The sequence below is a fragment of the Podarcis filfolensis genome (assembly GCF_964270895.1).
Source record: "Podarcis filfolensis genome assembly, chromosome: 16".
Classification (NCBI taxonomy): Eukaryota; Metazoa; Chordata; class Lepidosauria; order Squamata; family Lacertidae; genus Podarcis; species Podarcis filfolensis.
In genome coordinates, this window is record NC_139620.1 from 14,743,986 (window position 1) to 14,758,189 (window position 14,204).

General features: G+C 47.5%; 1 protein-coding gene across 26 annotated transcripts in view; it reads left to right on the forward strand.

Moving 5' to 3' along the window:
* The window catches only part of NRXN2 (neurexin 2), a 340,969-nt gene that overhangs the window by 68,811 nt on the left and 257,954 nt on the right, over positions 1–14,204 (forward strand). The gene's annotated exons all lie outside the window — the stretch shown is intronic.

Sequence of the window (14,204 nt, forward strand, 5' to 3'; positions counted from 1 at the left end):
CTTGGAAAGGGATTTTGGGGTGGGGTGAGAAGGGGGATTGCTGTGTGTTGATCAGATGGTTGCTGTGAGATCCAAACAAGTGTTTGTTTTGTGGCGTTGGGGTGGGTACTGTTTGGCAATCCTGTTAGGATCTGATCTGTGCTCCATAAAGTGCAAAGGGCAGGGCTCTCCTTGTATGGGATTGCTGGCTGGGGGTGTAGGGGAAGAGTTACACAGACCATTTTCCTTTTGTTCCTAGTATTTGGGAGGGGAGACCTGCTCTGAGGCAGCAGAGGCTTTTTCGTAGGTTGGGGGAGGCATCTGTGTGAAGGCATTTGGCAGAGCTGGGGTAGGAGAGGTGCTTTTCTTTGGGACACCGTGAGTCTACATGGTCTCATTTTCTCTTGATATGGAAGTTCCACTTAGGCGATTTCTATCCTTGAATTTCAAACGGCAACTGTGCGCATCCCAGCTGTTCTCCTCCTTGTTGGGTGTGTGCATTCAGCTTCCAGAAACATGGTACTCCTCTACCCTTTGATAACATTTCCAGCCCTTTCTGTTGTGTGCTAAGAAACTAAAGTGGGAGCTCTGGGAATGTCAGTCTCCAACCCCCCCCACCTCTGATCTGAATTAGATGTGCCAAAATCGGGGTGTGTTGCATTGCATTGTGCTAAAAGAATGATTCCCATGCCCAGCTGCAACTCAGCCTGTAACTTAGTTAAAGCTGGCTGTTTTGGACCGCAACTCCCATCAGCACCAAGCAGCACAGCTAGCTGTATGATGCTGGGAGCACTGCTGTGCTGTCTGCAAGGCTTGATGGGAGTTGCAGTCCAAAGCAGCTGGAATGGCAGCAGGTTGGGTGGGGGGGAGGTTGGCTTAAGCTCATGCAACTGAAGCACCTGGATCCATTGTTTCTCTCCCCCACCTGCCTCCTCTCCCCTCTTGTCTCCTTTTTGTCAAATTTGCAAGTTCCTTGTGGGACAGAGATTGGTACTCTCTGAAAACACCATGCACACTTATGATGTTCCATACAACATTCGCAACCAGAGGTCGTGGGCTGGGCTGACAAGTGCAGAAATATGCCCTCTACTCCAGCTGGGGCAAACCCTCCTTGTGATGTTCATATTTAATTTCCAACTCCATAGAGCAGGGACAGGGGAACATCTGTGGGGCCCTCGAGGCGTTGTTGAATTCCAGCTCCCACAATCCCCAGTCAACCTAGCTGATGGCCATTGATGATGGGATAGGTTAGTCCAAAGGTATCAGGAGACCTGCTGTTTTTCCCCTGTTGGAGACAGAGGTTTGGAAGAGAAATTCTTACTTTCCCATAGTAGGTTTAGCACAATGATGATTGCTCCAAGCCCATTAAAACTTGTTTGATTTACATCTGCCCTCATCCGCCTTTATACAAATGTTCCCTGCAAAAATACTTCGGCAGGAATAAATCACAGAAACTCAGCTTTGCAAATAAATGAAGATTTTACTCACAGAGTTTCAGAAATTACAGCAGATAAGTCTCTGCTGTTGGCAGTGAAATAAAGAATAAAAAAGTTCTTAAATGACTTTAAAAGAAAGAACTTGGTTTCCTTATAAAAGAATCACACAGTCTTTGTAAAAATCTCATTTTAGAAAGATTTTCTATTCATGTGGTTTCTCTTGCACTTGGGAGCCATGCTTGGCTGCAGTTTCTTGTAGGAAGCAGAGAAAGAGGGAGGAAGCAAATGCTGCTATAAGCCTGCTAAATCCCATCCATGGTAACTTGAGCTCAGGACACAGGTAACTCTTTCATGCACATTCATGTGAGCCAGTGACTATATCACATCGCCCCCATAATCCCTGACAATCAAGAAAGTGACTGGCTCTCTTTCCTATACCAATAATTTAGGAACTTTCACCACTGTAACTTAGCCACGTTTTACTGCCTGTGCACCTTTTTTCTGAATGCTGCCTGGGAAAACATATGAATCTGACATTTGGAGAGTTTGTTAGTGAACCATTTTTAATTTACCAAATGTGTGGTCTCTTTCTATTCTAAGGGAAGAGGGAAGTTTTGGAACTCACAAGGGTGACCAAGATGATCAAATGTCTGGAAACCAAGCCTTATTAGGAATGGTTGAGGGAGCTGGGTATGTTTAGCTTGGAAAAGAGGTGACTGAGAGGAGATATGCTAGTCATCTTCAAATATCTAAAGGGCTGTCACATGAAAGATGGAGCAAGCTTGTTTTCTCCTGCTCTGGAGGGTAGAACTTGAATGAACAACTTTAAGTTGCAAGAAAGGAGATTCCAGCTAAACACCAGGAAGAACTTTTTGACAGTAAGAGCTGTTTGACAGTGGAGCAGACACCCACAAGAAATTGTAGACTCTTCTTCCTTGGAGGTTTTTAAGCAGAGACTGGATGGCCATCTGTCATGGATGATTTAGTTGAGAATCCTGCATTGCAGGGGTTGGACTAGATGAGCCTGAGGTCCCTTCCAACTCTAGAGCCAGCGTGGTGTAGTGGTTAAGAGCGGTGGACTCATAATCTGGTGAACTGGGTTCGCATCCCCGCTCCTCCACATGCAGCTGCTGGGTGACGTTGGACTAGTCACACTTCTCTGAAGTCTCTCAGCCTCACTCACCTTACAGAGTGTTTGTTGTGGGGGAGGAAGGGAAAGGAGATTGTTAGCCGCTTTGAGACTCCTTAGGGTAGTGATAAAGCGGGATATCAAATCCAAACTCTTCTTCTTCTTCTACTGTTTGATGAAGGGCATATTTTAAAGATCTAACACCATATATTTCCACGCTTTCCTTTGCTGCATATTTTGTGATTTTAAATCTCTGCTGGTGTTCTCTCACCAAAGAGTACTTGCCCCAAACCTGGATCTTGGCATCCAGGGAATTCTTCTTTTTATGCCTGTTTTTTCCCTTGCCACCAACAAGATGCTCATGGGATCTGCACTAGCAGTGACTAACCAGGAATGAGACAGTGAGGTCACAGTGGATGATTTGACAAAGATGCTGACCCAGTGTGTGAAAAAGGAGAATTCCATGTGGAGTCAGTACTCAGCATACTCTAAATAGCAGTTGTTGGGAATCACAAGTGGCAAGAGTGTTGCTGTCGTGCTGTGCTGGGCTTTCCATTGGGGCATCCAGTTGGTCACAGTGAGAACAGGAGATTTGACGAGATGGGCCTCCTTTGGCTGGATCCGGAAGTCAGGCTGTTCTGATGCATGTTCATGTGTAGCGTTTGCCTTCCCACGAAGTTGTCGTGTTGGGCAACAGGGGACACGGAGTTCTGCCCCCCAAAAAAAGTTTCGCTGTGGCTTGATTCAGAGTAGACTTGCATAGACTTGCACAGCATGTGTGGTTAATCTTAGATGTGGCATTCACCTTTTGGTTCCAATTGTATTTGCACGGTTGTCTCCAGAAGTGGGTGCTTGGGAGACATGATTTGGCCCCGTGGGGTCTCAGAGTAGGGTTCCCCATGCTGCCTGACATTTACATAAACCCACGGAGAAAGGAGCTCTGGAGTGTGCTGTCATCAATATGCTGTTGACATGCAGCTCTGCTTCTCTTTTGCAGCTCAAGCAGGTGTGGTGCTGAATGTGCTCGATCAGTGCCTGGTAATGGACTGGATGTGAGCCAACAAACTGAAGCTCAGTCCAGATAAGATGGAGACACTCTTAGTGGGTGGCCCCTCCGTACGGATGAGTGTGATGCATCCTGCTCTGGACTCCCCTTGATGGAGCAGGTGTGCGGCACTCTCGGATCCAGCACTTTCACTGAAGGCGCAAGTGGTTTCTGTGGCATGGAGGGCCTTCTGGCAGCTTCAGCTGGTAGCTCATTTGCAACCCTAGCTGGATGATAACCTTGCTTTGGTTGTCTGCACTCTGGTAGCATTCAGGTTAGATTATGGCAAGGCGTTGTTTCTGGGACTGCCCTTGAAGGTGGCTTGGAAACTTCGACAGAATGTGGTGGCTAGATTGTTAACAAGGACAAGAAGGCATGGGCTAATTTCTTTCCAGAGCCATTTAGAAGTGCTGCTCTTGACCTCCAAAGCTGCCTCTTTTGTAACCCCCTGTGTGTGGGAGACTCCATGTGTGGTGCAAATGCTTTTGGGGTGATTCTTAGGGAAGGAGATGTGTGGAAAGTCTCACCCCAAGAGTTTGGGAGATTTGATACGTTCCCGCAAAAGAGAGTTTGTGCTTGGCTGCCAGTAAATTAAATTCACTCACTGTGGGCCAAACTAAATGTGTCAGGAACACAGGGGAGCAAGTCGGGGGGGGGGGATATGAATCCTTTCCACCCTGTCAAGGTCCCAAAGAAAATTGCCCCCCTCCTTCTCTCCCTTCAAAGCTGCTATTTGCATCCAGAGGGAACCCTCCAGTGGCACCGATGTGCAGGAAGACGTTCACATGAGCCTCGGGGCAGGAATTCCAAAAATAGCACCCAGGCTGGTTGATCCGGGCGCTGCTCACAGGGCTGCCTTCTGTTCTGAGAAATGGCACTTCCCACTTCTGAAGCCCCCTGTACCAAAACAGACAAATCTCCTCCGTATCTCAGTCCGCCATTATTAGCATCACCACCACCACCTCCTCTCCCCTGGCCGAGAGCGGCTAGACAATCAGAAACCGATACAATGCAATCCCATACCATAAAGAGGCTCACCGCTCTGGCTAAATGACTCTCTGAGGAGTGAAGCTGGTCATCAGATCTGGCATTTGCCACATGGATAGCTGGAAGGTTCGGTGATCATGGGAAGAAGTGAGAACCAGCAAGTCAGGCGCATTGCTAAAAAATCTGCCACAGCACACGGTGCCCCCTTTGTAGAGCAGTGCCCAGAAATCCTGCAGAAGCACACAGTGCTCGCTTGGTAGTGCAATGCCCAAACTCGGGCAGGCTCTCGCTGGTCAAAGTGCTTGTCTGTCTGCTTCCCACCATGTCTTGGTTGTGCGAAGATTGTTCAAAAGGAAAGTTCTCAATTGGGTTTTCTTTGCTCTGGTTCCTTTATTCTGTTCTGCCACATAATTTTATCCTTGAAGCATGCTGGAGGGCAATTACACTTTCCTTCAGTCCAGATTCTTTTTATCTGGCTGCATCACATGTGGGCAGCAGTGCTAAAGCAACATAACTGCCACAGAGCCCACCACCTGCCAACTCCAAAAGAAGATGATGAAGACCAAGAAGATAATGATGATGATGAAGAAGCTGGGACTGTGTCGTCCCTTTTGTGAAGCTGAGATCTTAACCTAAGCCCTGCAGGGCTGAGGCTTGTTTTTCCTTGGAGGCAGAAAATGGGTCTGCTCATTTGAATGCAGCCCTTTTCTAATGTGCAAGTTGGTAGCCTTTATGCTCACTATGAGACAGATCAAGAGCCTCTTTTGCAGAAGCAATGGCACATTTGATGTAGAAGTGGTATGTTTTGGGGCAGGCGGGGGCGGGGGGCGGGACATAAGACACACTAGACGAGCAGAGGCACAAAGGTGTCAGGACAGCCATCCCCAGGCAGATAAATGGTCTGTCTAACCCTGTTGCGCTGCAAATGTCAACCCATTTCAGAGTGGTTGCAAATCTGTAACATAGGCATATCCAAAGCCTGTCATGGAACAATACCAGTGACGGACCTTGGGCTTTCAAATTTCAGCGGCGCCCTGTGCAGTGCCAAATTTTGGTACCCCTCCCAGCCCTCTCGCCTTGCATTCTACATCACTGTTGTGGTGCCCCCTGTGGCGGTCTCTCGGCTCTGTGCCCAGTGCGGGGAAACCAGTTGCACTCTCCTAAATTTGCCTCTGACAATTCCCTCTATTTCCAAAGTCCAGGTACCCAGAATGGTACCAGTGAGGGACACAAGTGCTGGAGGAAGCCAATGGTCTGCAAAAGTATGAACAAGAAAATACAACAAAAACCTAAGCTGGCAGAGGTGGGGGAGGACTCTGCAGAAATAGCACAAACAGAACAGATCATGCTCAGTGGGCTTGGAATGTGTCTGGGGGACTGGGCAAGTCACCTCTACCTGCTGGAGTATCCAGCTGCTCTGTGAGTTGAAACCATGTGTTCACTCCGGGTGGGTCCCAGCTAGTGACTGGTGTTCCATAATCCCAATGGTCAAAGTGTTTATGAGGGGTTGGGGTCCCATAGGTTATCAGAAAAATGTAATAATTCTGTTTTAATAGGTTTTCCTCTCCCCAACTGTATTCTAATGTGTTTTACCAGTTGATATTTTCAGTTCATTTTATGCAATTTCATTCTAACTAACCGTGTGGCAGGTGCTTCTCATGCTCTTAATCTAAACCTGTCCACAGTCCAGAAGACTGCCATCTTCATTATAGTTGAAAATGATAGTTGCTTTTTTCACTGTTAGACCACAGGTAGACTCATGTCATATTTCCACAAGTAATCAGTGTTGACTTTCTGTGTTCTGCTGATGTTTCCTCCCTCTCTGTGTCATATATTGACCTCAAATTCTTCACTTGAGACGGCACGGTCAGCGGGTTCCCTCTTTTCAGAACTTTATTAACTGCTAGAACTGCCCAGTAGATTCACTGCAAATTAACTCGGAGAGAGGATAAGCTTAATAACTTGGTTGCCTTGTTGAAACTATCTGAATAAAATAATACAAACTAGAGGCTGTAACCAATTCAGTTCTACTCAGGGCGTTTTTCTGGGGGGACGCAGGGTCATGCATACCCCTAAACATTTTGTGAATCTAAGCTTAGCCTCATTGGGGGCAGTATTTCAATATGAGTAGGAAAATGAGAGCACCCCCAAACTAAGGCTACCAGACGTCCCCATTTCCCGGGGACAGTCCCTGGATTTACAAATCAGTCCCCATACAAAATCCATTGAAGTTGAAAAGTGTCCCAGGATTCATTGAAAAATATCTGGTAACCTTACCCTAAACAGTTTTTTAAAGAAAAAAAAGCACTGGTTTTACTCAAGAGTTGGGCCATTGAAATTAATGAACCAAAGTTCATCATGTCCATCAGCGTCAATGGGTCTTCTGTGAGTAGTAGATAGAGTTGGCCACAATCCTAAATGCATCAACACAAGACACTGAAACCAGCCAAAGAAAAGAAATTAAAATTGTAATAGATGACCTTAAGGAGTTGCACAAGTTTGAGAAGCCTTAGCAGGTGGGGGCAAGTTAACTCCCAGAGGGGTTTAGGGTTACTGCCTTCTAAGTGGGCTCCGGCCAAAACAAAACAAAAATCTCAAAGCCACACACACTTTCCTATCTTATGACATCTTATACTTCTGTTTGAACACAGAGAAGCTGGTAAAAGCTTTCTGTCCCTTTCCTGTTTTCGGGCCAATCAGGTCTCTGCCCCTCTCAGCCTCTCTTAATCCAAGGCAAAGAGGCTGCCTTGAAATGTACTCTAGGCATGCTCAGAGCTTGCTTCCTTGAAAGCCATGCCCACTCCTCCATGCGCATTCTTTCTCGCTGGCCCCGGGTGGGCGTGGTTGCTGGTTTGAGCCGCTGGTGTTATTTATTTATTCATTCATTCATTCATTCATAGAGAGCAATGGTGGACAGAGTGTGTGAGTATATTTCTACAGTATCTATTTTTAACTTGATCATTTGCAGTTATTTTTGTGAACAGAGGGGGGGGGATTGGGAGAATAAACAGCGGGTGGCTTCTGTATTCATTTCAAGCTTCAACACTTGTGTATTATTGGAACTGTAGGATATGTGTGTCTATGTTTGAGAGCAGGAGGGAGGTTTTGCCTTCCTGTTTTTTTGTTTAGGTTTAAAAATACTGTAGGCGTCTTTGGTTGGTTGGGGAGAACAGGATGCTGGCTTAGACGGGGCTTCAGCCTGATCCAGCAGGCCCCACTCTGGGGGTTATAAGATAAAGTATGCTGTTTATACAAAGAAAAAGTCAGACTCTTCTCAGTGTACAGTAGTTGCATGCTCTTCATAAAATTGCAGTGCTTAAGTGTCCACAGAAGCTTTGCAAGGAGGGAGATGGGGAGAAAACAAGAACAACTTAGCTGCCCCCTGGTCCGTGACCACTCATTGGCCTAGCAGCCCCATTGCTTTTAAGGGAATTCCCCATTGGGGCTCAAGGTGGTTGGCTGCTTAGCATCTAAGTGACCTTCTTGGTATACTCAAAAGTAAAATAAATCTTATCGAAATAAAGAGTTTGCAAGGCAGAGCTCGTTCAAAGAGATGTTATTTATCCTTTCAAACATCAAAGTTCTGTTTTTTAGAGGGAAGACACACATTATATAAATAAGGGCCTATTCCGTCTTGAGTATTGGATGATTCTATAAAGAGCCCTTTTTGAAATGTGAAGGGATTCTTCTCTTTGGGGACCAACTTTGAGAAAAGCCAGAGTTATCCACACAGAGAGTGAGTTCCCAGAGGATTAAATCTGCTGGGATATTCCAGCTGTTCTCTGGGCTCTCCAAAGTCTATCGTAGGTTCCGTTTCAGGTTAGGCTAAGGTTCAGATGCTTCTGGTTGCTATACTTACTGGATTTCTTACTTGACCACCCCCATGAGGTGGCAACAGGGCAGGTTACATTGATTTGAAAATATGTTATTAAAATCAGTTAAAACAAACTACAGTCAAGAGAAAAGGGTAGGTCCAAAGCACACAAACACGTATATTATTATTAATTGCATTTATATCCCATCTCTTTTCTCCAAGGAGCTCAAGGTGGTGGCCATGGTTCTCTCCCTCCTAATTTAATCCCACAACAACCCTGGGTGGTAGGTTAGGCTGCAAAGGCAGGGTCACCCAGTGAGCTTCATGGCCGAGTGGGGATTTGAACCCATCTCCCAAGTCCTAGTGAAAAACTCTTAACCACTACACCACACTACCTCAGATAGTGTGCCATGGAGCCTTGGAGGAGAAGCTATTGATGTATTATGCCTACTTCTTCCACATTTTTGAACTAAAAACACTCTTGTTTAGATTATCAACACTAGAGAATAAACTCCTAGTTTTGGTAGCTGCCCTCGCAAAGGTATCCATCAAGTCAATCATCCAGTGTTCAATATCAAGAGGTAGGTCAATCTCTGTTAGGGTAGTAATAGTCTCGGGGGATGCCCAATGATTCTGTATCCAGGGAACTTCCACCTGCTTTGTTAATACGAAAACAGCCAAGCCCTGAGGAATGGCAGATCTTCAGATAGCTAAGCTCCTAATGAACTAGGCTCTCTTGGATCACTTCCTTGTCAAGAACAGAAATGATGAATAGAGTTAAAGTAGAAATGCCCATTCTGGATCAGGTGTGTAGAGTCCCCTTTTATAATGACTGATGCTGAGCAGGTGTAAGCAGAAATAAGCTAAAGAACAGAACTGAAGAATTGTGAGGAGTCGAGTGGGGCCATTGCTCATAGCATGGATGGGTTGGAGCGGATGCCTTTGGGGGTGAATGAGTTTTCCTTATCACAGGGGAGGTTAAGTGAGGATAAGATTAAGAGCCTGCGTCATGGAGCAGAGCTGGGTGGATGAAGTGATAGGGGAAGTTCCTAAGGGAGTTTGAACTGATCCTATTGCAAGAAACTTGGGCTCTAGATAATATTGATTTTCCTGGATATATTACTTTTTTTTGTGCCAGCAGCATCAAGGAAAAACAAGAGACCCCAGTGGTGGATTAGACTTACTAAGTTTCAACATCAATAAGGGCAAAAATATTGCAGGTTTGGAAAGTGGATAGCAATATGTCCCTTGGACAGTTAAGGCCGCATTTGTTTAGAGTATGGTGGTGATAATGTCAAGGTTGCCGGTTTGATCCCCATATGGGACAGCTGCATATTCCTGCATTGCAGAGGGTTGGATTAGCTGATCCTCAGGGTCCCTTCCAACTCTATGATTCTATGAAATTACAGTTTTATTGTACATCCGACTTCATCACTCTCCGTTGACCACAAGGCCCAAAGTTGAGATTTATTTATTTTTTGGACCAGTTGGGTCCAGTGTTAGCTGCAGGAGATTCCCATGCAAGAATTGGGAGAGAAAGAGAGGGAGGGACCCTCTCAGTGAGGGGCAGAATATTTGCAGGAACTTGAGATGCTGGTGAAGCTCTGATGGGTTTATTAAGTAAAGCAAATTTTTACATATTGTAACTTAATACTAATAATAATACAGTAATAATTTATTATTTATACCCCGCCCATCTGGCTGGGTTTCCCCAGCCACGCTGGGTGGCTTCCAACAGAATATTAAAATACAATAGTCTATTGAACATTAAAAGCTTCCCTAAACAGGGCTGCCTTCAGATGTCTTCTAAAAGTCTGGTAGTTGTTTTTTCTCTTTGACATCTGGTGGGAGGGCATTCCACAGGGCGGGTGCCACAACAGAGAAGGCCCTCTGCCTGGTTCCCTGTAACTTGGCTTCTCACAGTGAGGGAACCGCCAGAAGGCCCTTGGCACTGGACCTCAGCGTCCGGGTAGAACGATGGGGGTGGAGACGCTCCTTCAGGTATAGTTAACCGTGGAGCTTGCTCTTGCAGGAGGCAGTGATGGCCACCCAACTTAAATAGCTGTCAAAGAGGATTGGACAAATTCATGGAGGAGAGGGTTGTCAATGGCTACTAGCCAGGAAGGCTATGCTCTGCCTCCACAGCCAGAGGCAGCAACGCTTCTAAATGCCTGCAAACCACAGCGGGGAGAGGGCTCTTGTGCTTGGGTCCTGTTGGCCGGTTTTGCACAGGCATCTGATTGGCCATTGTGAGAACAAGATGCTGGACTGCATGGTCCCCTTCAGGCTGATCCAGCAAGCTCTTCTGATGTCTTTATATCAGCACATACACCCCAGCCCCAGCCGCCTTCTCGGTTTGCCGCCTGCCTCATTCGCCAAAGGGCTGGCGGCAGTGGCGCGAAACGGGCTTTCTCCCTGTCCAGAGAAAGAAGGTGCTGCACTTGCCTCCCCAGGGGCTGCTGCCACCACCACCGCTGCTGCAGCTTCTTGTGAAGCGGGTAGCAGAGCAAGCTCGTCCACTCCTCTCTCTGGCCCACAGGAGCACCAGGATGGTGGTGGTGGCAGCGGGAGGAAGAGGCTGAGCGGCAACAGCTCTGCCAATCAAACCAGGCACGGTGTTTGATTGGCAGAGATGTCCCCACGCCGCGCTGAGGTAAACCAGGCACGGTGCTTGATTGGCAGAGCTGCCGCCCCTTGGCCTCTTCCTCCCATCGCCAGGAGTCTTGGCTTCGTTGTGGGTTCTGGCTTCTCAGCGTGGGCTGGATTTACGAGGCTGGGGGGCCGCATTCAGCCCCCGGGCCTTAGTTTGCTGACCCTTGCTTTATATTAACTTGTTGTATGAGGGGGATGGGGAGGGGAGATTTTGCTTTTTTAATTTATTTTTACCAGAGAAGAAGCAGGTATGCTGGATCGTGTGGCCACTTCAAGTCCTCCCGGTACCAGAAATTGACCATCAACCTTTCTCTTTAAAATTGTGGAGTGTGTGTGTGCAGCGGATATAGGGACCCGGCCGATGCCCAGGTATCCATCTTGGGAGAAACATAGGAGCGGTGTCACAGAGGAGGGTTCGGCGGTTGCCTGCAGTTGAATTAGATTTGGGGATTTTCTTTAACCCGGAAGTAATTGTTGGCTGTAAGTACCCACAGTTGTGACATGCACGGATCCTGGAAAGATTCTGCTTTGAACAAAAAAATTACTGAATTATTAAGATCAAGGCAGGTGAGTAAGTCAGGGTTTCCAGGAAGGAGAAAATGGAATAAGCCGTGGTTTAATCGAGAAGGTTGGGAGGGTTTTGAGGAAGAAAGCAAGGGGTTATTTTCTCTCAAGATGTGGGAAAACTTCCCAGAAATAAGGACAGGATATAAACTCTTGTTAAAAGGTTTAGAGGTCTTTTGTTCTGGTAAACGGTATCTAAACTTTGCTACATAAATAAATATAAAGAATTGCAGCAGGGAAATGTAAAGCTGTCTGATGCACAGTATAGGGCAGATCTGACGCATGCAGCAACGGAGGTAGAGAGTTTCCAAAACGTTTGGCTAATTGCGGGGCTCTCACAAGATCTCACTGGAGCCAAGAAGCCGTAGCTGCACAATCCCAATAGGTGAAGCTTCAGGGGGGGGGCTGTGGGGGGGCGGCAGGTGGCATACAGCACGCAAGGCAAGTACCTTCCCATTTCACCTCAGGTGGTGAAATAGGACAACCCACCCCTGGCACAGGGAATCCCTCCAGAGTTTCTGAAGCTTCTGAGATGGTGGTCTGAAGAGATAATTGTCCGAGGGGTGGAATGAAGAAGAAATTGTAAGCAAGTTGTATGTGGAACATCTGCTGCAGAGATTTGGGGGATTGGGATGAGGAGACAAATATACCATCCCAGGAGCAAACAGGATTTCAGGAAAGAGATCCTACAGTTGATAAATGTTTTGCAATTTCTCAGTTGTTTCATAAGGGTATTAAGAGTACGAAATCGTGCATTTCTTGATCCGAAGGGTGCTTTGGACTTGATTGGTAGGGCATGTCTGTGGGATAAATTGATTGTTGGATAAATTGAGTAGACACATGGGGCCGAGTTGTGTGTTTGTTGCCTTGAATAAAGAGAGTTAACTTCATTGACAACAGTTACCTGCTCCCTGAGTTGCTGACCTGCGTCTGACTCTAGCACTGACAGCTGGTTTCAGCTCACTATAGGACACTCCCCACTCCTCTTCATCGGCTCACAGGGATGGGGTGATTTAGAGGCAGTCTTTGGGATGACCCCTGCTCCCCATTTCTGGAGGGGAGCCCTCTGCCCTCCAGGAAAGCAGCCACTTCCAGAAGGGTCCTTTGTGTTGCATCCTCCCCTTCTGGGCTGGGCTCTCAGAATGACCACAGAAGTCTGCTTGAGAACAAGTGGTCCACGGGCAGCCACACTCTGTGCTCTTTCTTAGCTCCACCTGGAGATGCTACTGAGGACTGATCCAGGGGCTTTCTGCGTGCAGAGCACATCAGATTCTTCTCCAAATAAAATAAAAGGTCCCCCGTTCTCCCATCCACCTGTCCTCATGTGCCTCACAACCACAGACTTGGTTTCTGCCCCTGCTCCCAAACAGTTGGGCTGGGGAGAAACTTGCCATTTGCAGCCTGGCAGGTAAGAGTGGAAGAGGTGGGTGTTTCTCAGGAGTTTGGCACAAGGTGGGGATGCCAGATGTTTTGACGCCAGAGGCACGGCAGAAAATGCTGCTTCCTCCTCTCCTCTGCCTCCACCTGTGCTGTGTGCACACCCTCTGCCATGTTCCCGCCCGGGTGTGTGTAAAAGGAGGCTGGAGGGGAGCAGGCAGGCAGTGGAGGAAGGCCAGGAGGCAGCAAGTGGCATGTTCCTCAGGGGTCAGATCTACTGCCCCCTCATCTGTCTTGAGTCTCCCGCCCTGAGGCAACTGCTTCACTTGGCCTCTTTGCTGGGCTGCCCTGCCTCTGCAGCTTTTGGAAGGATACCCCATAACCTGGTTTCAGCTTTGCGGACCAGCAGTCCTGTGTTCTCTCCACAGCTCTGGAAGGGCAATGGGGCCTCGTGGCTAGTGGGAGCCTTTCTGGAGAGGCCAGAGGCTGCTGGTTTCACATGGCTTCCAGCAAAGGCCTCCTGTTTGCTTCTCCGAGCGGAGATTGCTGCTGCCAGCGCCCAGCATCCATCTCCAAGAAAAATGACCCTCCGTGCTGCCTGGAGCAGGGGACCTGAGATTAAACCCGCCGACGGCGGCGTCTGGCACTCCATCACCCGCCGCTTATCTCCTAGACTGCGCCTTCCTCCCTTGTCTTGGGGGTGGCATCTTGACTCCTCTCGCCAAGGAACCTGCCGGCTCCCTTGTTCACCCAGACAGAGCAATTTTTAATCAGGAGCTGGGCCCAGCCATGGCAGCGGTGGGCACAATGGGTCATAGAATCGTAGAATTGGAAGGGATCCCCCATGGTCATCTAGTCCAACCCTCTCCAATGCAGGAATCTAGCTGTGAATCCCTGACAAATGGCCATCCAACGTCTGTTTGAAGGCCTCCAGTGAAGGAGAGTCTACCCCCTTCCGAGGGAGTCCGCTTCACTGTCAAATGGCTCTTACGGTCAGAAGGCTCTTTGTAATGGCTAGCTGGAATATCCTTCCTTGTCTTTTGAATCCATTGGTTCGGTTCCTCCCCTCCGGAGCAGCAGTAAGCAGACTTGCTCCGTCTTTATTAATAATAATAATAATAATAATAATAATAATAATAATAATAATAATAATTTATTTGTACCCAGCCCATCTGGCTGGGTTTCCCCAGTCACTCTGGGCGGCTTTTTGATTAAAAATAC